At 36.3% G+C, this 21,656-nt stretch overlaps 1 long non-coding RNA gene and 1 other non-coding gene across 2 annotated transcripts; one reads left to right on the top strand and one right to left on the bottom strand.

Moving 5' to 3' along the window:
* Positions 1–259: 259 nt before the first annotated feature.
* Positions 260–2,329, bottom strand: LOC130951197 (uncharacterized). Its single transcript, XR_009073866.1, has 3 exons — positions 2,279–2,329; positions 2,062–2,190; positions 260–625 (listed from the first exon to the last, which is right to left on the bottom strand). It is a non-coding gene; the product is annotated as an uncharacterized LOC130951197 (long non-coding RNA).
* An 11,270-nt stretch (positions 2,330–13,599) lies between these two features.
* LOC130953287 (small nucleolar RNA R71) lies at positions 13,600–13,703 on the top strand. Its single transcript, XR_009075457.1, has one exon. It is a non-coding gene; the product is annotated as a small nucleolar RNA R71 (small nucleolar RNA).
* Positions 13,704–21,656: the final 7,953 nt, after the last annotated feature.

Here is a 21,656-nt window from a genome sequence, read left to right as displayed (position 1 = left end):
AGTTAGATATCCTAATAGCACATAAACACATATACAGAGAATGCACAGAAGTACAATCAGTCCGTCTTTCAGGCTCTATAGGAACGAACTGCTCTGATACCATAATGTAACACCCTACCACACTAAGCTTTACGCTTAAGTCGTAAAGCAGAGGTGGTGTGGTATTACGACCTCTAAAATAAAATGTATATTTATAATAGCAGAAGAATTATAATATGCTAGGAGCCTTGAAGAATAGAGGAAATAAAAATCGCGAATATAAAAGCGCAACACTCGAGAAATGAGTTAACTTGCATGCTAAGAAAGCTACAGCTGTCAAGTGTAAAGAAACCCAAAACAAGAACAGAGAGTCAAAGATACAAAATAACGAGCTCCTGACTCAGCCTGCGAAGTCAAGACTGGCCGGAGAATATACATACATATATACATATATATACATATCCAAAACCCAAATGTACATAAACAAAATTCTGCCTCTCCATACACCTCTAGGAGGATAAAAAAGAATAAGTTATGTGGAGAGAAAGCTAAGTACATATATATACATCATAACATAACAAAATAACCCAGTAACCATTCCACTTCAAGAGTCCAGACGCCTAACGAGATGCCTCTCGACCTGCATCTGAAAAACAACAACATAGTATGGAATGAGAACCAGAGGTTCTCAGTATGGTAAAGGTGCCACACACATAATATATAAGGTCCTGGGAATGCCAGAGGCAATCCTAGAACACCGACACTCAGTTTATAGAGCTTAAAGTATTAAATAGAAGCCATAGAAGGTGGTTTTCTAAGAATATGTAAACCTGATTTAACTTAATCTTAAACCTAAATCTCATATTGCCATTCCTCCAAACCTCCATCTCCATCAGGATTTCACAGACAAACAAACAGATAAAGCAAGCACATGAAGGTTACAAGTACTGCAGGTAACAAATATACATTTAGCATGGCAGATACATTCAGGCACACCCAGTTAATGCACAAGCAAGTAGTTCAAATAGTATGCATATGATGCATGCCTGTCCTATGGCTGATGAGGCTCATCTGTCGGTTATCCAGCCAACCCGACAAGTCTGAATTGTCCTTAGATTGTCCCCCGACGTGCATCCCCAAGAGTCTATGCATAGCTTTATCTCAAATAATCAATATTGCTCAATGGGGGTAACATTCCCGGGAATTTATATAGTGCCCGGTCACACTTACGTCGTAGGGTCAACAGAGTATCGAGTTTTCTACCTGGTACACGTGGTGGCAAGCCACGGCACTTTATCCAGGGAACCTCGTATCTCAGATTATTCAAATTCATAAGCCATATAAATAATTCAATTATAATTCATTAACATCCACATCATTCTCAATTGCATCTCATTCATCATCATACGTTAAACATATTCAATCCTTATCCTTCGATATCACACCTCTCATTTCGTCCATCAATAGTTCCAATTCAAAATATAATTCATTCTTTTCTAAGAATCAAACTTCAAACTTAAAACATACTTATTTTCTTAATAACTCTAATTCAAACCATATAATCTTTGAATCTAAATCTTTTTAGATAATCATATAAACAAAATCTCTAATTTTTATAAAATTTTGGCAGCACCTCCTCTAAAACTCGGACTTTGCCACCCTTTTCGGGTCCAAACCTGCTTTCTTTTCAATTCAACACACCCTTCCTCATCATCGTAACAGTCACCACAATAAATCTACCTCAGATCAACAATTATACTCATACAATATTCAAATCCAACAACCAAAAATTCAACTAAGGATCATAGTTCACTAATCCTAGGCTTCTAACACAAGATACCTCAAATCAACAATTCACCAAATTATTAATTAATCAACAAGCACCAAACTAACCGTGTTCATCAATAATAACATTCACCATCCAAAATTAATAACTAATTATCCAATAAACTTCAACCAAATATATTCATCGAAAAATTACTAAACATTAAACATACACCCGCATTCCAACTTATCCTATGGTCACCTAGCCTAAGTTTTCACAGAACATTATATATTAAATGCAAGAAACCTAAACCATACCTTAGCCGATTCCCAAGTATTATTCCAAGACAATTTTCCTAAAAGAACACAGCCCTTAAAACTTCAACTAATCCGCTTCCTCCAAGTTCCAGTATTCACAATTTCAAGCTCCAATTATTTATTCACAACCTAATACACATTCATAACACATATATATCCAATTTAATACTCAAAGCTCAAATTCAATGAAATTAAAATAAAATTATCGTATCCTTACCTTACCCAAGCTTCACATAAGCAAGAGTAAACGTTTTCCTCAAGCTAATTGGATCCTAAAACATCATAAATCAAGGAAATTCAACATTCCCACTTAAAATTCGAAAATTGGGAGAAGAAAAGGCTGAGAGTGATTAAACAAGTTACCTATGAAATTGTTCCGATAGAAATGTAGAGCTCGACGCGGTAGACGCGTGGCCGCAAACGGTGCGGCAATCGGAGCTCGGACGGAGAAGTTACAGCGAATTGAAATTTGCCGCAAGGGTTTCGGCGTTGCTTTCTCTCCCTGGAGCTTTCATGTCGCTGAAGCCAAAATGGAGAAGAAAGGAACGTGGGCTCATTTAAAGTGTGGGTCCGGTTGGACCGGTAGCCCGGTTCGGGTTCGGTTCAACCGATTCGACCCGTTCGTTCCAATCTTGGACCGATTTTTTTGAAATTAGTGTCAAAATTCTCGTTTCGATGAGCTCTATTCTAATTTGGTATAATATTTACATTTATAATCCTCCTTATTAAAAACTAATTTATTGACTAATTATCTACTAATTTAACCGGGGTTTACAAATGAAATAACAAAATCATTGAATGATTGTAGGCTAAAAAAAATATTTATAATAAAAAAATCAAAAAAATAATCAATATATGTGACTTAATATATATGTATACTTAAATAAGGAAAGATTTAAAATTATTTAAACAAAATAAATAAATATATCCTACGAATAAAAAAATCATTGACTAATCGGTCAATATATACAAGTAGTATAAATAAAGAAATCATTAAATAAAAAAATAGTATGTTTTTAATTTTGGGAATAAAACGTAAATAATTATAATATAATAATTTGTTTAATTATTAATATCTATAATAATTATTTTAAATCATAAATTTAGAGGAAAAAAAGTAGATTAACAAAAACGATTATATTAGAGTTGATACACATAACACTAGATTAAGAAAAAAAGAATGCATAACATGTTATTTTTTTATTAATCAAATTAAAATTAAATTAATTTCAATAAAATAATTTAAAATTATAATTTCAATCTTATCACCTGCATAGTATGAATTATTAAACAATTTATTATCATGTACATGGCACGGATTATTGAACAATTTCTCATGTGTTTTTTTTCAAAAGAAAAATATTATTTTTACTTATAATTATTATTCTTTATCAATTCTTTCATTTAATCACAAATATTATTTATTAATTCTTTTTATTTTTATTTCTCACATTTATTAAAAATTCCTTTTCAATATTTTAGATATTAATTGTTGTTATTTAATTAACTTATTTTAGGTATTTAATTATTAAAATTTTAGATATTAATTATATCTCAATTACGGTATTAAGACTTTGAACATAATTTTAATTTTATTTTGGACAATATCAAAAACAAATATATATAATATTAAATTAAAAGAGTAGATTTTAATTTTAGATAAAATAATATAATAAATACAGAGTATAAATAAATTTATTTGACAAATATAATTATTCATAGTGTGATATTTTATTACGATAACATATTATGTATCAGCTCCTTATATAGCAATATATATATATATATATATATATATATATATATATATATATTTTATTTTTAGCTTAATATTTTTCTATCACATAACATATTTATTATTATATTTTAAATTTAGAATTTTTTGATCTAATACTATGATGAAAGAATAGAAAATAAAAAAATGAAAAAAACATAGGAACATTCCAAACATATTTACCGCTAATCTTTTTTTTTAGTTTTCAAATATATTATTTATTTTATTTATTTAGAGTAATAACTAAATTTATTACAACTGTAGTACAGTTATTCTTAAACTATTAGTATTATTAGTATATTTTTAAAATTATTAACATATTATTATTATATATAATAAGCAATAGTAAATTTCTTTCATGTTTATCATTTAAAAAATTTATAATTTTGATATAATCTTTATTCTATTTTTTTTCTATACCTAATAACTATTGATTACAATCCTATCAATAGTATTATCCATAGTAGATTATATGAAGAGAATATATGAAAAATAAAGATAAGAATTATAAAGCTATAGAAAGTTCCATCCAAGTTTGACAAGAGTAAGACGACTTACATAAAAATAGTTCTAACAGATTATAAGATTAGTTTATTCATTTACTAAATTTTTTCAAGTAATGCTAAATTCAATTTATAAATAGAGTTTAATTTCGATGAACTGACAGTGTAAAGCGTTTTACACAGTCATATAATCACATCCGTTCTTTTGGATGACAATTCACGCGATCAATGTGAAAGGTATTTATTTTTATCGATGTGTCATTACGTAATTGGATGCACGTGTAAAACTACTTTACACTGTTAATGCATCAAAATTAATTCTTATAAATATTTCTAGTTTATATTTTAAGTTAATTTTATAAGTACACTATTTTACAAGTCAAAGACAATTCTTTTTAATAGCTTTGTAAATGCTAATAGTTTTTATATTTAATTTAATTTGCAGTATGATAAAATTTATTGTTCAACCAATGATAAAAATATTTGAGAATGAATTAGTAGAAATAAAGGTTTATGTCTTCTCAAATTTTGAGATTGAGAAATCAAGCGGAATATATCTTCTGACTGTACACAAGTGCAAAATATCTTTTAAGAAGGAGTCACGTATAGTACATACGGTCGATAATCGTAAAATTTCGGATAATCATTTTAATTTGCTTGCCCATGCTGATATATTGAAACAAACAAATGAACGATTTTACTTATTTGGTAAGTAATTAATTTATATTAACCCACACAAAATTATTTTCCTTTTGATTTAATTTTGCCAAAAAATTGTATAATAGCATCATTTTATTGATAACAAAAATTTTAACAGTTTATTTATGAAATAATTTGAAATTGTATTGTGACTTTTTTTAAAGGTATATCCCTTTATTAATATACTATTGTTATTTCTATCGTTTAACATAAAATAAATCAGTAAATTCTCTTTATTTTATACACGTACGAAGTTATAATTTCTTATGTTATTCACTCATTTGTCCTTAATTTAGTACTTTTAATTCAATTTTTTTTGTTCAATTAGATGTTATTGGACTCTTGACTGAAAAAGAAAAAATTATATCATGGTCAAAAATAGAGAGAAGTGACCAGTACATTATGATTGATTTTCATGATTTGCCATATGTAAAATTTTAATATTTTAATATGAATATTTTTTTGGTAATAATTATGTGTTGCGGTGCAATTTTTTTTTATGTATTATTATTTACTTTCTTAATTCTCGCTTTCATTAAAAAATAAAAAAAAAGATGTACACTATGCGATCAATTTACAATTCAATTACTTGATCATTTATGTGATCACCGAGCAACCGAATACATAATTTATCCTCTAATTTATAAAGTTTAACAAAGACATTGATAAACATATTGGTTTTGCATTTATTTATATATTTTATTTATTTATATTATATTTGTAATTATATTATATCTATTTTTTATCAATATATATTTTTAAAAAAAATATCGTTAGTGTTACCACATGGCGTATTAAATAGATTAAATGATAGAAACACATAACTATTTTCTTTTTCAATTAAGATTCAGTAAAATACTGTAATTTAGACTTGCAATATCAATATATTAATAGTAAAGTGGAGAAAAAAATGTAATATTATATCAAAAAAATTTTTAAATCATAATTATAATTTATGATTGAAATCATAATTTAAAAATCTTAACGGGATAATTTCATTTAGAGAGTTCACAATTCAAACATAATTTTTATACACTTAATAGCTACATTCGAGTTAATATATTTAATATTATATTTAAAAAAACACGAACAGTACTAATCATATTATTTATTTATTAATTAAATTATTACAATTCAAATTAATTTTAATAAAATAATTTAAAATTATAATTTCAATTTTATCACGTGCATGACACGGGTTATTACACTTGTTTTAGTACTAGTCTCTAGACCAAGAAACATGATACTGAGTCTCAGTCTCCAAGTTTTCGCCCCAATATCTCAAAATAAATGCTACCTTAGAAGATTAGGGAATGAGTTGTTCCAAATTGTACATTTAGTATACTGGGAAATGAGTTGTACATTTAGGACTTGTTTGGGTGAGTTTCTAAGAAAACGTTTTCGAGTTATCTTTTTTTAAAAGATCTTATAGAAAAGTAGAAGTAATTTTATGTTTGGATATCTAATGTAAAAAGATCTTTTTATCTATCAATTATGTTTGGGTATAACAATATAAAAATACTTTTTTGTTTATTTATTATGTGAAAAATATCCTTTTTAAAAGAAAAAGATCATTTAAAAAAGATATAAATTGTAGCTTCTCAAAAAATATATTCTTTTATTTTTCTAGTACTTTTACTTTTACTAATAGAAATTTACTAAACACAGTAAAAAATAAAAAAAAAAGATCTTTTTTATTGAAAAAATCTTTTTAATCAACTTAATGGCACCCAAACAAGCACTTAGAAGACTAGGGGCTATAGGAATTTGCAACTTAGTGTAGACACTTATTTATGATCCTATCTATATTTTCGAGAATGACAACTTGGTAGAGACCTGGGAAATATGCCTTGAGACCCCAGGCAAGGGTTAAATTATTCGCCATCTTTCCTGTTTGCACAAATTTCACAAAGATGTAAGAATCACCATCAAATGGAACTATTTAATTATATATTTTTCGATAGGTCTCTAATAAAAACATATTTGGATTGGTTTATAGGAGGAGAGTTAACAAATAGATAAGCTGAATTTTCACTGCTAACACCACTTAATTCATAATTGTGGCTAGATAGCTGCTGGTTAGCTCTTTTAAGCTAGTGTAGCAAGTTAGGAGCAGGAGTTCTAGTAACAACGATCAGCATAAGTTATATATGAAAATCTCAATTAGGAGGTTTGGTTATTTATGTATATAATAATTTGTCATATGTATTTCTGGTAGGAATAAATTAGGATAACAAATCAAGCTGTTATATTAGGAAAAGATTTGTTGTGATTTTGTTCAGTAGGGTGATATATATGAAAGTTTGTATCAAAGGCAAAGCAAGGTCGATTGACAAATTATTATTATGGTATCAGAGCATAACCTAAGAACCACATAGAATAGAGGACGACCTGAGAAACTATGACGGCAGAGCCAGAGAAAACCATCAGAGATAAACCACACTCCTCAGGAGGAGACGAGAAGAAGACTCACTCGCCGTACGACCTAAACGCGAGTGATAACCCAGGAAACATAATCACACAGGTGCCATTGCATGGAGAAAATTATGACGAATGGGCGAGGGTTGTGAATATTTCTCTTCGAGCTCGGAGAAAGTGGGGGTTCATTGACGAGACTCTCACAGATTGGTGGACGGTCCAATCCACAATTGTTTTGTGGATTTTGAATACAATCGAGCCAAGCTTGCGGACCACTGGGGCATGTGCAGATAATGCAAAGGGGTTGTGGGAGGACATCAAAGAACGCTTCTCTATTGTGAATGGATCTCGAATAAAGCAATTGAAGGTAGATTTGACAAGGTGTAAGCAAGAAGGTGTGTCCATGGCTACGTTCTATGGGAAGCTGAAAATACTTTGGGATGAACTTGCAAACTGTGACCAGATTCCCAAATGCACCTGTGGTGGGTCCAAATGTTCAATTGGCAAGAAAAGGTTCACCAACTCTTCATGGGCCTCGATATGTTAGCTATGCCACTGTGTTGTCGAGTATCCTTGCAACCGATCCCTTACCTTCGCTTAATCGCATGTACGCTATGTTAATTCAAGATGAAAGAGTGAAGACAATCACCAAGTCAACGAAAGAAAGGGGACTGGTTGTGGGACTTGTGGCGCATGTCGGTAACATGGCTAGAGGGAGACGTGAACGTGGAGAAAAGGTCGTAATGTGTTCCAAGTGTAGCAAAAATGGGCATGTTGTGAAAAAATATTTTCAAATAGTGGGTTACCCAGAGTGGTGGGGTGACTGGCCAAGGCACGAAGGAAAAGGTGCTGGTAGAGGATCAGGAAGACAAAGGATGCGCAACCGAGGGGCTCAAACGTGTGCTAATGTTGCATGTATTAGAGGAAGTGGAAATGGTTTGAACAACCTAGAAGAGAAGAATATTGACTTGGCAGGTTTGACTAGTGAGCAATGAAAGGTATTGGTTGATATGATCAGCAAACAAAAATCAACTGAATTTGAGAAAACGACTGGTAAGAGAATTCGGGATTTGTGGATCATTGATAATGGTGCTTCTAACCACATGATAGGTACTTTAAAAAATTTGTTTGAAAAAAGACCGTTCCACGATGCCTAGTGGGGCTACCCGACGGTGAGCAAGTGCTTGCTTGCAAACAAGGAACTGTGGTTCTTGAAGGAAGACTTCAGTTGAAAAATATCCTTTATGTACCGAAATTAAAATGCAACTTGCTTTCTGTTCCATAATTGACTGATGAAGAAAACTATGTTGTGCAATTCACTAACAATTTGTGTATTATACAAGACCGCACTTCGGGAAAGATGATTGGAGCGGGTGAACGGAAGGATGGGCTCTATTGGTATCGTGGTGTGCACAAGGCTCAAGCAAGTCATGTCAAAGCTGGAAATCAATTGACTATTTGGCATAAGAGATTGGGACATTCATCGTTTAAAATTGTGCAAATGATTCCCAATGTGAGTGACAAATGTACTAGCGAAGAGGTGAATAAAATTTTTAAAATTTGTGAAAAATCCAAACAAACAAGAGATAAGTTTCCATTAAGTGATAGTCATGCTTCGAGTATTTTTTATTTGATTCATTGTGACTTGTGGTGGCCTTATAAAACTCCGTTGTTATGTGGAGCCTCATATTTCTTAACCATTGTGAATGATTGCTCATGGGCTGTTTGGATATATTTGTTAAAACAAAAAACGGAAGTGTTTGTTACATTGAAAATTTTTTTTTCTTTGGTTGAAAAACAATTCAATAAATGTGTCAAAATAGTGCAATCTGATAATGGAACAGAGTTTATATGTTTAAATCAGTACTTTATGCAACAAGGAGTGGTTCATCAAACTTCGTGCATCGAAACTCCACAACAAAATGAAAAAGTAAAGCGCAAGCACATGCATATTCTAAATGGTGCCTAGTCCTTGCGATTCCAAGGTAATCTTCCTATTGAGTTTTGGGGACAATGTGTTTTAACTGCCGGGCACCTAATTAATCTCACACCATCCCTAGTGTTGAAAGGAAACTCCCCATATTAAATTATTCATGGAAGAGATCCCAGTTATGAACACTTGTGAGTTTTTGGTTCTTTGTGTTATGCTCATAACCAAAGTAGGAAAAATGACAAATTTGACGGTCGAAGCAGGAAATGTGTGTTTGTCAGGTATAAATTTGGGCAAAAAGGATGGAAGCTATTTGACTTGGAAAAGGAAGTTTTCCTTGTCTCTCGTGATGTCCATTTCATTGAAGGTGTGTTTCCCTTTTGTGAAACACAAAGAGCAAACTCACGAGTTGACCAAATTGGGCCTCCAATGCTGGAACATGTTTTTGAAGAGGACACTCAAATTGGGTCGATTTCCACTTCCCTCAGAGCTGAGCCCATTCCTCCAAATCAAAATGAGACTCTAGAACATTCCCCCACTACACCTAACGTTGAAGACAGGGGGGACATGAGCTTTGAGATGACCCAGACGAGGAAGTCATCGTCCCTTCTAAAACTAGCGCCGAGAAAACGGTGCCTATCTCCGATCTACTGCCAGCCGTAACTGAAGCCCCCCTTTGGCCATGGACACCGCGTGAAAATGCCCTCCATCAAGCTGTGCGACTTTGTCACCACTGCCACTGTCCAAAAGAGCCCCTCCGACCAGAATTTGACTTCATCAACTTCCTCAAGTGTGTCCTATCCGATACAAAACTTTGTGAATTACAATAATTTTTCTGACCAACACCGATTTTTCTTGCTTCATTACAAGCCGAGCAAGAGCCTCGGTCCTTCTCCCAAGCTGTCACAGATTTGCGATGGCGAGATGCCATGTCCAAAGAAATTCAAGCACTGGAAGTTAACAACACGTGGAAACTCACACCTCTTCCTCCAAGAAAGAAAGCTCTTGGCTATGTGGATTTGTCGAATTAAATACAATTCTGATGGTTCATCCGAATTATTCAAAGCACGGTTTGTCATCCTAGACAATCATCAAGTGAAAGTACTGGATTACAATGAAACGTTCTCTCCGGTGGCAAAGCTGGTGACCATTCGAACAACTCTTGCCGTTGCAGCAGCCCGAGATTGGAAACTTCACTAAATGGATGTCCATAACGCCTTTCTACATGGCAACCTTGATGATGATGTGTACATTAAGCTCCCACCTGGGTTCCAAGTGTCTCAGGCAAGCTTAGTGTGTAAACTTCAAAAATCCCTCTATGGATTGTGATAAGTTCCACGCTATTGGTTTGCAAAACTATCCTCTGCTCTTACTCAATTTGGTTTCCAGCAGTCACAGAAAGACCATTCCTTGTTTAGTCTCTGTAAAAATGATGTCCACTTGGTTGTTTTGGTGTATGTTGAGGACCTTGTGGTTGCAGAAAATAATGGTGATGCAATTAACAAATTCAAACAGTACTTGCACAAGTGCTTTCACATGAAAGACTTAGGGCGCCTGAAATATTTTCTTGGGGTTAAAGTTGCTCGATCTTCTAGTGGAATTTTTATGTGCCAGTGGAAATACGCCTTGGACATCATCACTAAAGTAGGTTTGCAGCTACTATGTGTGAGGGAAATCACCGGTTGGCATCCGCTACTGGCCCTCTGATGCGTGAAAACTTGTCTCTCAACAAATTTCCCTTCGGCAAGTATACCGAATTGTCGTCAAGTAAAACTCACAGTAGAGTGAGGTCGAATCCCACAGGGATTGATTGGTCAAGCAATTTTAGTTAGAAGAAAGTGCTAGTTGAGCTGAGCAGAAATTGGATTTGGAATTTGCAGAAAATTAAATGACTGGAAAGTAAATAGCAGGAATTAAAGTGCAGAATCTTAAATGGGGAGTTGGGGTAATAAGCATGAAATTAAATGGCAGAAAGTAAAGAGAATGGGTAAGATAAGATATGGGAAAATCATTGGGTTCAGGAGATGTTGCATTCTCTGGATCAAGTTCATTCCCATCTCTTCCTCAATCACTGCATTCATTGATCTCCTTGGCAATCTTAAGTGATTGGATCCCAATTCCTTGGTAATCCAATCTCTCTAAGCTTGAACAATTGCCCAATTCCTTGATTTAATTGCTCATGGGAAGAGATGAAGTGTGGTCACTGATTATACCATATGTATTCCCAAATCAAAGTGTCGGTAGGATTACATGTCACAATATCCATCCAAACCCCAATTTGGTCCAACATGAGAAAGCATTTCTAGCATGATCTCCTCATCCCTTTTCCAAGGCTCAAAGGAGATCCAATTATGGAGAGTTTCTTTTCCAAGACAACTAATCAATTGAATTAAGATTGAAAGCTTTCTAGTAAGATCAAGAGAAAAGAAAGAAGAAGAAGAATGAAAACTATAATTGATCCATCAAATTACAACAGAGCTCCCTAACCCAATGAAAGGGGTTTAGTTGTTCATAGCTCTAGAAATGAAAAATAGCAGAAAAGAAAAATCCATGCTAAACTGCAGAAAAAGTAAATCTATAGAGAGTAGTGCCCAGAAGTGCCAAGCTCCTCTCTAGTTCAAACCTACTCCTATTTATACTACTCCTCATGATCTTCTAGTGAGTTCTTCAAGTCTTGGATGTGGGCTCTGGACCTTGAGTTGAAGCAGTTCTCATCTTTAGTGGGCCCAGCTTGCAGAGAAATATGATTAGGCTTGGGCATTTAGTGAGATTAACGTTGAGTCACATTTTTGGGTGCGAGAATGTTAGTGGCATTCACTTTTTTCACTAACGTTCCACCCTTATATACTCACGTTAACTCCAAGGTTAGTAGTCTTAACGTGACTACTAACGTCTCCTATTCAATCCTTGGCCAACGTTAATGGGACTTACTTTTCCCATTAACGTTGGCTTGTGCCCCTTTTCGCAAACGTTAATGGGACTCACTTTTCCCATTAACGTTGGCTTAACTCTTGCCCCTACATTAAGTCTCACGTAAGCTTAGCTAACGTAGCTCTTAACGTGGGTGTTCTTCACCTTCGAGAGCGTTAGTGACACTCACCTTTGTCACTAACGCTCCAATTGCCTAAAGTTCCTACGTTAGGACTCACGTTAACTAAGTTAACGTGGCTCTTAATGTAGTAAATGAAGCCATCTCCCAACATTAGTGACAAAAGTGAGTGTCACTAACATTGGTTCTTTGAATTCAACTCCACGTTAACCTTCACATTAACAATCTTAACGTGAGAATTAACGTAGGCAATGCTAATGATCCAACGTTAGTGACAAAAGTGAGTGTCACTAACGTTGGCATTGTTGCTCCTCTTCCACGTTAGAGTTCACGTTAACTAAGTTAACGTGACTTTTAACGTGGCGCATTGCCTAGTTTCCCAACGTTAGTGGTGTTCACTTTTCTCGTTAATGTGGAGTTCCCCTTTTTCTTCTACGTTAACTACCACGTTAACTTAGTTAACGTGGCTATTAACGTGAGCTATGGATGGCTTCGCAGGCGTTATTGGTGATCACTTTTCTCATTAACGTTGCAAGCTCCTTGCCATTCCACGTTAGTGTTCTCGTTAACTAAGTTAACGTGAATGTTAACGTGGTTCTTCCATGCTTCATTTATCCTGAAATCAAGCAATTAAAGTGCATCAAAGCTCTTGCTAAAGTCATGAGATTATGCATCATCAAGTTATCATGCAATTCTAGCAAAAATCTCATGAAATCATTCAAAATTCACAACAGTTACTTGAATCAATGTGTAAGTGTATATTCACCCAAAACTTGCCTTATTCACTAAGAAAATGCATGAAACTACCCTAAAATAGTAAGCTTCTTCAGAAGCTGCCTCTTTAGTACTGTTGGATGCATTTTTCCATCCATTCAGACTTTGAGAGATCATGTTGACTTGCTGAGTCAACACCTTGTTCTGAGCCAATATGGCATTCAGAGCATCAATTTCAAGAACTTCCTTCCTCTGAGGCGTCCCATTATTCACGGAATTCCTCTAAGAAGTGTACATAAATTGGTTATTTGCAACCATGTCAATAAGTTCTTGAGCTTCTGCAGGTGTTTTCTTTAGGTGAATGGATCCACCTGCAGAATGGTCCAATGACATTTTGGAAAACTCAGATAGACCATAATAGAATATATCTAATATGGTCCATTCTGAAAACATGTCAGAATGACACTTTTTGGTCATCTGCTTGTATCTTTCCCAAGCTTCATAGAGGGATTCACCATCTTTTTGCTTGAAGGTCTGAACATCCACTCTAAACTTGATCAACTTTTGAGGAGGAAAGAATTTATCCAAGAAGGCCGTAACCAGCTTATCCCAAGAGTCCAGGCTATCTTTAGGTTGTGAGTCCAACCATGTTCTAGCTCTGTCTCTTACAGCAAAAGGGAAAAGCATGAGCCTGTACACTTCAGGATCTACTCCATTCGTCTTTACAGTCTCACAAATCTGCAAGAACTTAGTTAAAAACTGGTAAGGATCTTCAGATGGAAGTCCATGAAACTTGCAGTTCTGTTGCATTAGAGCAACTAATTGAGGTTTCAGCTCAAAATTGTTTGCTCCAATGGCAGGAATGGAGATGCTTCTTCCATCAAATTTGGACGTTAGTTTAGTGAAATCACCTAGCATTCTCCTTGCATTATTGTTGTTGGGTTCGGCTGCCATCTCCTTCTCTTGTTCGAAAATTTCAGAAAGGTTGTCTCTGGATTGTTGTAATTTAGCTTCTCTTAGTTTCCTCTTTAGAGTCCTTTTAGGTTCAGGATCAGCTTCAACAAGAGTGTCTTTTTCCTTGTTCCTGCTCATATGAAAGAGAAGAGAAAAAGAAAAGAAAGAAGAATCCTCTATATCTGGACAAAGAGGATCCTTATTATTAGTAGAAGAAGAAAGGAATAAAAGTGGAGAATCCAATCACAAGGGTGAGGATAGAGGCAATGATTGGAGATGAAGAGGGGTGAAGAGAAGTGTTAGTAAATAAATAAATAAATAGAAGAAGAGAAGAGAGGGAGAATTCGAAAATAATTTTGAAAAAGTAGTTAATGATTTTTGAAAATTAAAGATAACATATAATTAAAATTAAAATTTAAAACAATTAGTTAATTTAAAAAGAATTTTAAAAAAGGGATGAGATATTTTCGAAAATTAGAGAGGGAAAAGTAGTTAGGTGGTTTTGAAAAAGATAAGTGATGAGCGGATAATTTGTACGCTTTTTGGCATTGTTTTCAGTATGTTTTTAGTATCTTTTAGTTAGTTTTTAGTATATTTCTATTAGTTTTTAATTAAAATTCACTTTTCTGGACTTTACTATGAGTTTGTGTGTTTTTCTGTGATTTCAGGTATTTTCTGACTGAAATTGAGGGTCCTGAGCAAAAATCTGATCCAGAGACTGAAAAGGACTGCAGATGCTGTTGGATTCTGACCTCCCTGCACTCGAAGTGGATTTTCTGGAGCTACAGAAGCCCAATTGGCGCGCTCTCAACGGCCTTGGAAAGTAGACATCCTGGGCCTTCCAGCAATATATAATAGTCCATACTTTGCCCAAGATTTGATGGCCCAAACCGGCGCTCAAAGTCACCTACAGAATTTCCAGCGTTAAACGCCGGAACTGGCATAAAATTTGGAGTTAAACGCCCAAACTGGCATGGAAGCTGGCGTTTAACTCCAGAAAAGGTCTCTACACGAAATTCCTTCATTGCTCAGCCCAAGCACACACCAAGTGGGCCCGGAAGTGGATTTTTCTGTCATTTACTCATTTCTGTAAACCTTAGGACACTAGTTTACTATTTATAGGATCTTTTGACATTGTATCCGTACCTTATGACCTCATAACATTTTGTACACGTTTCTTTCCACAGTATGAGTCTCTAAACCCCATGGTTGGGGGTGAGGAGCTCTGCTGTGTCTTGATGGATTAATGCAATTACTACTGTTTCTTATTCAATCATGCTTGCTTCCATTCTAAGATAACACTTGTTCTTAATCCGGATGAATGTGATGATCCGTGACAATCATCATCATTCTCAACTATGAACATGTGCCTGACAACCACCTCTATTCTATCTTAGATTGAGTAGTTATCTCTTGGGTTCTTTAATCGGAATCTTCGTGGTATAGGCTGGACCTGATGGCAGCATTCAAGAGAATCCGGAAGGTCTAAACCTTGTCTGTGGTATTCTGAGTAGGATTCAATGATTGAATGACTGTGACGTGCTTCAAACCTGTAACCTACTGGGCGTTAGTGACAGACGCAAAAGAGGGATTCTATTCCGGTAGGGGAGGGAACCAAACCGGTGATTGGCAGTACTGTGACAGAGTGCGTGCATTAGCTTTCACTGCGCGGATGGGAGGTAGCCATTGACAACGGTGAGACCCTACACGAGCTTGCCATGGAAGGAGACTTGCGTGTTTGATGAAGAAGACAGTGGGAAAGCAGAGATTTAGAAGACGGAGCATCTCCAAAACCTCAACCTATTCTCCATTACTGCAATACAAGTAATCATTTCATGTTCTTTTGCTTTTCACAATCAATCCTGATAATTTCTGATCTCCTGACTAAGATTTACAAGATAACCATAGCTTGCTTCAAGCCGACAATCTCCGTGGGATCGACCCTTGCTCACGCAAGGTATTACTTGGACGACCCAGTGCACTTGCTGGTTAGTTGTGCGGAGTTGCAAAAGTGTTATTGCAATTTCGTGCACCAAGTTTTTGGCGCCGTTGCCGGGGATTGTTCGAGTTTGGACAACTGACGGCTTATCTTGTTGCTTAGATTAGGACTGTTTTCTTTTTGTTGGTTTAGAGTCTTTTAGTTGAGTCTAGTTTTATATTCTAAGTTTGGTGTCAATTGCATGCTTTTGTTTTTCTTTTAAAATTCTCGTTTTTGCATAGTCTTAGTCCCTTTTTGATTCATAAAAATCCTAAGTTTGGTGTCCTCTTTGTGTTTCTCTCTTAAAATTTTCGAAAAAATTAGTATTTGATTTCTAAAAATTTTAAGTTTGGTGTCTTTTTGCTGTTTTTCTCTTTCCTCTTTTTAAAAATCAAATCTTTTTCATAAAAATTTTTTCAATCATATCTTTTTAATTGCTGTTTTCAAATCTTTTTTTCACTAATTGATTCAGTTCTCAATTTGCTTTGATCTTATTTTATTTTTAATTTTCGAATTTTATTTTATTTTCCTTTTATTTTGTTTTATTATATTTTATTTTTTCGGTTATTTCAAAAAAAAAAATAAAGATAAACAAAATTTATCTCTTTGCAATCATTCTCATTTCCCTTTTGTCCATTATGGACTCAAGTGGAATTAATCAGTCCAAGAGGACTCTGGGGTCTTATGCTAACCCCATTACAGCTGCATATGGGAGTAGCATCTGTATACCTCCCATCAAAGCAAGCAGCTTTGAGCTAAACCCTCAACTCATTATCATAGTGCAGCAAAATTGCCAGTATTCCGGTCTTCCACAGGAAGAACCTACTGAGTTTCTGGCACAGTTCTTACAAATTGCTGACACAGTGCATGATAAAGAGGTAGATCAGGATGTCTACAGATTATTACTGTTTCCATTTGCTGTAAAAGATCAAGCTAAAAGGTGGTTAAATAACCAACCTACAGCAAGCATAAAGACATGGAAACAGTTATCAGACAAATTCCTGAATCATTTTTACCCTCCAAAAAGGATGACACAGCTAAGGCTGGACATCCAAGGCTTTAAACAAGAGGATAATGAATCCCTTTATAATGCCTGGGAGAGGTATAGAGGTATGCTAAGAAAATGTCCCTCTGAAATGTTTTCAGAGTGGATACAGTTAGACATTTTCTACTATAGGCTTACAGGAAAAGCTCAGATGTCTTTAGACCACTCAGCTGGTGGATCTATACACATGAGGAAAACAATTGAAGAAGCTCAAGAGCTTATAGACACTGTTGCTAGAAACCAGTATCTGTACTCTAGTAATGAGTTCTCTCCAGAAGAGGAAGTCATGACAGTAGTCACTGACTCTAATCCTCAAGAACAGATAATGGAGATTAATCAACAGTTGCTCCTGATGACAGAACAGTTAGCAGAATTTAAAGAAATGCTCCATGGTACTAAGGTTGCTAATAAGAGCATAGAACTGCAGTTGAATCAAGCAAAACAGCAATTATCTAAACAGATAACAGAGGAGTGCCAAGCAGTTCAATTGAGGAGTGGAAAGACCCTGAATAACACTGTTCAAAAGAGCAAAAAGTCAAACAAGGAACAATTGACAGATGACAACCAAACCTCTGTTCAAAATCCCTCTGAGGACAGTAAGAGCCCAGAGAGGAATATTGGCGTTCAAACGCCAGAAAGGGAAGGAAAACTGGCGTTAAACGCCCATTCCTTGCCCAGTTCTGGCGTTCAAACGCCAGAAAAGGAAGGGAAGTTGGCGTTTAACGCCCAAACTTCAACCATTCCTAGCGTCCAAACGCCAAGGGAGGATCAGACACCTGAGAGTGCTGACAGTAATCCCCCTAACAAGGCTTCTTCAACCACTTCTGTATGGAATAAACCTGCAGCATCTAAGGTTGAAGAATATCAAGCCAAGATGCCTTATCCTCAGAAACTCCGCAAAGCGGAACAGGATAAGCAATTTGCCCGCTTTGCAGACTATTTAAGGACTCTTGAAATAAAGATTCCTTTTGCAGAGGCACTTGAGCAAATACCTTCTTATGCTAAGTTCATGAAAGAGATCTTAAGTCATAAGAAGGACTGGAGAGAGACTGAAAAAGTGTTTCTCACTGAAGAATGCAGTGCAGTCATTCTAAAAAGCTTACCAGAAAAGCTTCAAGATCCTGGAAGCTTTCTGATACCATGCACATTGGAAGGCACTTACACCAAGATAGCCTTATGTGATCTTGGAGCAAGTATCAATTTAATACCTGCATCCACTATCAGAAAGCTTGGGTTGATTGGAGAAGTCAAACCAACCAGGATATGCCTCCAACTTGCTGATGGCTCCATTAAACACCCATCAGGCATAATAGAGGACATGATTGTCAAGGTTGGGCCATTTGCCTTTCCAACTGACTTTGTGGTGCTGGAAATGGAGGAGCACAAAAGTGCAACTCTCATTCTAGGAAGACCTTTCCTAGCAACTGGACGAACTCTCATTGATGTACAAAAGGGGGAAGTAACCTTGAGAGTCAATGAGGATGAGTTCAAGTTGAATGCTGTAAAAGCTATGCAGCATCCAGACACACCAGAGGACTGCATGGACGCTGACATTATTGACTCTCTGGTAGAAGAGATCAATATGGCTGAAAGCCTAGAATCAGAGCTTGAGGACATCTTCAAGGATGCTCAAACTGATCAGGAAGAGTCAGAGGAGGCAAAGGAATTTTCGAAAATTCCTCAGGAGGAGGATAAGCCTCCCAAGCCTGAACTCAAACCACTACCATCATCCCTGAAATATGCATTTCTGGGAGAGGGTGACACTTTTCCAGTGATTATAAGCTCTGCTTTAAATTCACAGGAAGAGGAAGCACTGATTAAAGTGCTAAGGACACACAAGACAGCTCTTGGGTGGTCCATAAGTGATCTTAAGGGCATTAGCCCAGCTAGATGCATGCACAAGATCCTGCTGGAGGATAATGCCAAACCAGTGGTTCAACCACAGAGGAGACTAAATCCTGCCATGAAGGAGGTGGTGCAGAAAGAGGTCACTAAATTACTGGAGGCTGGGATTATTTATCCTATTTCTGATAGCCCCTGGGTGAGCCCTGTCCAAGTTGTTCCCAAAAAGGGAGGCATGACAGTGGTTCATAATGAAAAAAATGAACTGGTTCCTACAAGAACAGTCACAGGGTGGCGCATGTGTATTGACTACAGAAGGCTCAATACAGCCACCAGAAAGGATCATTTTCCTTTACCATTCATAGACCAAATGCTAGAAAGACTAGCTGGTCATGACTACTACTGCTTTTTGGATGGCTATTCAGGCTACAACCAAATTGCAGTAGATCCTCAGGACCAAGAGAAAACAGCATTCACATGCCCTTCTGGCGTGTTTGCCTACAGGAGAATGCCTTTTGGTCTGTGCAATGCACCTGCAACCTTTCAGAGGTGCATGCTCTCTATCTTCTCAGATATGGTAGAGAAATTCCTGGAGGTCTTCATGGACGACTTCTCAGTATATGGAGACTCATTCAGCTCCTGTCTTAACCACCTATCACTTGTCCTGAAAAGATGCCAAGAGACTAACCTAGTTTTAAACTGGGAGAAATGTCACTTTATGGTGACTGAAGGAATTGTCCTTGGGCACAAAATTTCAAGCAGGGGAATAGAGGTGGATAAGGCAAAGGTAGAGGTAATTGAAAAATTACCACCACCTGCCAATGTTAAGGCAATCAGAAGCTTTCTGGGGCATGCAGGATTCTACAGAAGGTTTATCAAGGATTTTTCGAAAATTGCTAAACCTCTGAGTAACCTGTTAGCTGCTGACACACCATTTGTGTTTGACACACAGTGTCTGCAGGCATTTGAGACCCTGAAAGCTAAGCTGGTCACAGCACCAGTCATCTCTGCACCAGATTGGACATTACCATTTGAATTAATGCGTGATGCCAGTGATCATGCCATTGGTGCAGTGTTGGGACAGAGGCATAACAAACTTCTGCATGTCATTTATTATGCTAGCCGTGTTCTAAATGATGCACAGAAGAATTACACAACCACAGAAAAAGAATTACTTGCAGTGGTCTATGCCATTGACAAGTTTAGATCCTACTTGGTGGGATCAAAGGTGATTGTGTACACTGACCATGCTGCTCTTAAATACTTACTCACAAAGCAGGATTCAAAACCCAGGCTTATCAGATGGGTATTGCTTCTGCAAGAGTTTGATATAGAAATAAGAGACAGAAAAGGGACAGAGAACCAAGTGGCTGATCATCTGTCCCGGATAGAACCAGTAGCTGGGGCGTCCCTCCCTTCTACTGAGATCTCTGAGACTTTCCCAGATGAGCAACTCTTTGCCATTCAGGAAGCTCCATGGTTTGCAGACATTGCAAATTATAAAGCTGTAAGGTTCATACCCAAGGAGTACAGCAGTGTGCAGAGAAAGAAACTAATTTCAGATGCCAAGTACTACCTTTGGGATGAACCATATCTCTTTAAGAGATGTGCTGACAGAGTGATCCGCAGGTGTGTACCCAGAGAAGAAGCACAAAAGATCTTATGGCACTGCCATGGATCACATTATGGAGGACATTTTGGAAGTGAGCGAACAGCCACTAAAGTTCTCCAGTGCGGCTTCTACTGGCCTACTCTCTATAAAGATTCCCGAGAGTTTGTGCGTAACTGTGACAGTTGCCAAAGAGCTGGTAACCTGCCTCACGGATATGCCATGCCTCAACAAGGAATATTAGAGATAGAATTGTTTGATGTATGGGGAATTGATTTCATGGGACCATTCCCACCATCATACTCAAACACTTACATTCTGGTGGCAGTGGACTATGTATCTAAATGGGTAGAAGCAATTGCTACACCCACTAATGATACCAAGACTGTGCTTAAATTCCTCCAGAAAAACATTTTCAGCAGGTTTGGCGTCCCCAGAGTGCTAATCAGTGATGGGGGCACTCATTTCTGCAATAAACAGCTGTACTCTGCTATGGTTAGATATGGAATCAGCCATAAAGTGGCAACTCCGTATCATCCACAGACTAATGGGCAAGCTGAAGTCTCTAACAGAGAGCTAAAAAGAATCCTGGAACGGACTGTGATGGCCCGAAGAAAGGATTGGGCAAAGAGCTTGGATGATGCTCTGTGGGCATACAGAACAGCATTCAAGACTCCTATAGGCACCTCTCCATACCAACTGGTGTATGGGAAGGCCTGTCATTTGCCTGTGGAACTGGAACACAAAGCCTACTGGGCAACCAGATTCCTAAACATGGATGCACAGTTAGCTGGTGAGAAAAGACTGCTCCAGCTAAATGAGCTAGAGGAGTTCAGACTCAATGCCTTTGAAAATGCAAAAATTTATAAGGAAAAGGCAAAGAAGTGGCATGACAAGAGATTATCAACCAGAATCTTTGAGCCAGGACAAAAAGTTCTGCTCTTCAACTCCAGGCTCAAACTGTTTCCAGGAAAACTCAAATCCCGGTGGAAGGGTCCGTATGTGATTACAGGAGTATCACCATATGGATATGTTGAGCTTCAGGATATTGATTCTGACAAGAAGTTCATTGTTAATGGA

Source organism: Arachis stenosperma, chromosome 9 (assembly GCF_014773155.1).
Source record: "Arachis stenosperma cultivar V10309 chromosome 9, arast.V10309.gnm1.PFL2, whole genome shotgun sequence".
NCBI classification, from domain to species: domain Eukaryota; kingdom Viridiplantae; phylum Streptophyta; class Magnoliopsida; order Fabales; family Fabaceae; genus Arachis; species Arachis stenosperma.
This window is presented reverse-complemented; position numbering and strand designations above follow the sequence as displayed.